We start from the raw sequence: 3364 nt of genomic DNA on the forward strand, positions 1-3364 counted from the left end.
TGGCTTAGAGATTTCTGTGACCCCCTAAGGCATAAGAGGAAAGGTTTGTATCCAAGCTGATCTGGTCTTTGTCAAAAAATCAGTAATAGATTCTTGCATGTTGGTGCTTGTAGCTCAAAAATTCTTCTAGCTGATGTGATAACAAGCAAAAAAAAATGTCTTCCATGTCAAAAACTTGAGGGCTGCCATTGTTAATGGTTAAAAAGGAACTTGAGTCAACTTTTCTAAGACAAAATTCTAGTCTGCTTAAATGGCCAGTAACCAGAATGGTGACATTGACAAACAAAGCCAAGTTAATTACAGAGACACTAGGTTTCCAATCCATACATATAGTAGTTCATCTAGGAAGTTAGCATGTGCCCTCACACTGTGCTCCCTGCAATACAGAGATACCCGAGTAGCTTATTGGCTTTCTTCTAACATGTACGACTGGTGAATTCTTCTATTTAAATCTTTGTTTCTTCAAAATATGGACCATATTTCTAAGCCCATCACACATTTTCCCATGCAGTATGGTTATATAATGCCAACCACTAACGTGGTCGAAATCACAAGGATATTTACATAAGAAATCAAGGATTTATGTTAGGCTTGTCTGTTATAGTAGTCATGTTTTTATATCTTTTATTGTTTGTAAAGCCATACTTTCAGAAAACTGACACACATTTGCACATAGACCTCCCCTATTTACATTATGCTCACTGTGCTAATTTCTTGCTTAGCATACATTCTTTCACTCAGTATTGTTGTTTTAGTTGTTGTCCATGGCTAGTAATGTATGATATCACTTTTTACAGGATCACAGGTGCATAGGTGTGTACTAGGCTAATGCCCCTGGAGCCTTTACAAGCCAAGCCCATAGGATTACCCTAGCATCATGCCACCCGTTAAACATTTCCTGAACTAAATGATGCCATGTCCTATGAATGTCTGAATCTGTAGTGTTCCAATATCAGTAGGACAGTGGGCACTTCTCATAAGCAGGACTAAATTCAATTACTGCAGACCCCCCCCCCACCCCCACCACCTTTGGGACTACAATATACAATACAGTGTACATGCAAATTAGAGCTAAAAAGTCTCCCAATTAGAATGTACTGATTTAAAAAACATGGTTCTCAAATTTATGGTCAGTTATAAAAGGTATCATTCTTATAACCAGTCTCGTGTAAACACAAGGCTAAAACTAATACAATTAAAAATGTAAAACCTAATTGCATTTAGGCAAGCATGATTAGGAACTGGATTTCATTATAACAGTTAAAAAGTACGTCCATAAATTTAAAATAAAAGCAGTGATTTTCAGTAATGTTTTCTCTCTGACTGTGTTACTGCAAAACACTTGTTGTACTTTCCAAAAGAGGATGCTGCTCTGCTGCATTTTTTGGAATTCCGGCCTGATTCTCAGACTCAGTACCACAATGACCCTGCCCATGGAGGATTTTGAAGTAGCCATTATCACCCCAGTCTGTATTCCATGAGTTAGCAGCCAGCGAGTAAGGAGTGTTGTTTTCTATGCCTCAGCTCAAGATCTTAATAGCATGACCCCCGACTGCTTGTCCAGTGTGATGCCCATACACACTTGATTTATAGAGCAGGAAGTCCTCATACCCCCTCCATGGGTCCATTCTTATAAATTTCTTCCATTATGCTTTCAGGAGAGGAAGGGACACTATAGGCAGATCCACCGTCAATCTTGTCCTTTTCATATGAAGGAGTATAACCAGCATCACACCTTTTCACACAGGGTGGCATGTTGCCTCCTTCTCCAGAACATGGTGGCTGTGAGCCATTCATGTAATGTTCACAGGGAGGAATAGTATATGGCCTGCAACCTATACCAGAACCATACGCCCCCCCCCAACACTAAGCCACTTTCAGTCCAGTACTGCCACGCTCCCGATGGATAGCCATCATTGCATCCCATTCCACATTCAAAGCTGCAGCATGAAAGCAGATCTTCAGCAGATACTGCCACATTTTGCTTTCCCCCAGAGTGGATGCAGACACGGTCCGACAAGGACTCTAAAGCACCAAATGCCCAACATGAGCTACAAGATCCCTGATCCTAGATCTCTCAGCTTGTTGGACAATTGGGCCACTAAGTTTGTGAATCAAAGTTATCAGGAAGTTTCACTTTTGTAGAATAGGAAATCTTTAATGGCAATTTTGGACCATGCAGAAGTGTACCACACAGACGCTTCAAATAACCCTGATCCACATTATAAAAGTTTTGTCCAGCCTTCCATGTAGTATTTAATTTGTTAATGTGGTTGATTATATCCTGTGACCAGGTGGAGGAAGATGACAAGCATTGAAAGTTGGCAAAACCCAGGAGGAGACAAACTGTAACTAATGAAGGCCACATGATGGATGCTGGCACAACTTAAATGCAAAACGAAAACCGCACCTGATCGTCACGACCTTGTCTGTATTCCTCGCAAGCCTGTGTCTTCATTCTAGCCTTTACACTCTAACCATATATTCAGATTTATTTATTTATTTATTTATTAACTGAAGAATCAGTTTGAATCATATTCCTTTTGTATGTTCAACACATAATTGTTGATTTTTTTTCTGCTTTACTATGTTTGCTTTGGGATATTAACGTTCTTTCTACATATTGTGGCTATAAGCTTGAATGCAATGTGTTAGGGTATACTCAGAGAAAACATAAGCTACATATCCCTAGTGCTTCCTCCTATTTTTGCCCTATCCCTAAATTATTTTTTTGATGTTTCTGGAAAATTGTTGAGGATTACAATCAGTCAGTAACGGAAGACATTAGTGTTTCATATTAATGATTCTTCGTAAAATGCATAATGCAAACCTGTTGTTCTCTTAGCTTTTTAACTGAATTAGAGTACCATTTAAAAATCATCATTGATTTTTGGCCATTGTCCCTCATTATCTTTGTCTTTGTTCCTGATTCTTGAGCAAAGAAGTTGAAAGGTATTTTTTTTATTCAAAGTGGCACAACCAATGGGGAACTTTGGCACAGGGGAAAATGCCCTCCCTGCAAAAATTATTTTTTTTAAATAATTTTGTACATATTTTAATGTGCTCAAACTACTATAACTTGATGTGACTGTAGTTTTGTTGCTGTGTTTTGTGGTGTATTGTTTAATGGATAATAACAGGACATGGTCTGAAACCTCTTTTCAAGCACAGTCTTAGCTAAAGCCACAGTATTATATAAAATAATGCGCAATTTGATAAAAAAAATATTTGAGACATATTAACTCATATAGCATGAGGTAATATAGATACTAAATCTAACAAATTGTCCATAATTTTGCATAACAATACAGACAACATATTGTTAATACAGGTTAGGGATTACAGACTAGGCCAATATTATACA

The 3364-nt window shown here is 38.0% G+C and overlaps 1 pseudogene; it reads right to left on the reverse strand.

Annotated features, from left to right (window-relative positions):
* Positions 1-1605: 1605 nt before the first annotated feature.
* LOC122792841 lies at positions 1606-2422 on the reverse strand (annotated as a pseudogene).
* Positions 2423-3364: the final 942 nt, after the last annotated feature.

The sequence above is a fragment of the Protopterus annectens genome, chromosome 2.part0, assembly GCF_019279795.1.
Source record: "Protopterus annectens isolate FY-2018-M chromosome 2.part0, PAN1.0, whole genome shotgun sequence".
Classification (NCBI taxonomy): domain Eukaryota; kingdom Metazoa; phylum Chordata; order Ceratodontiformes; family Protopteridae; genus Protopterus; species Protopterus annectens.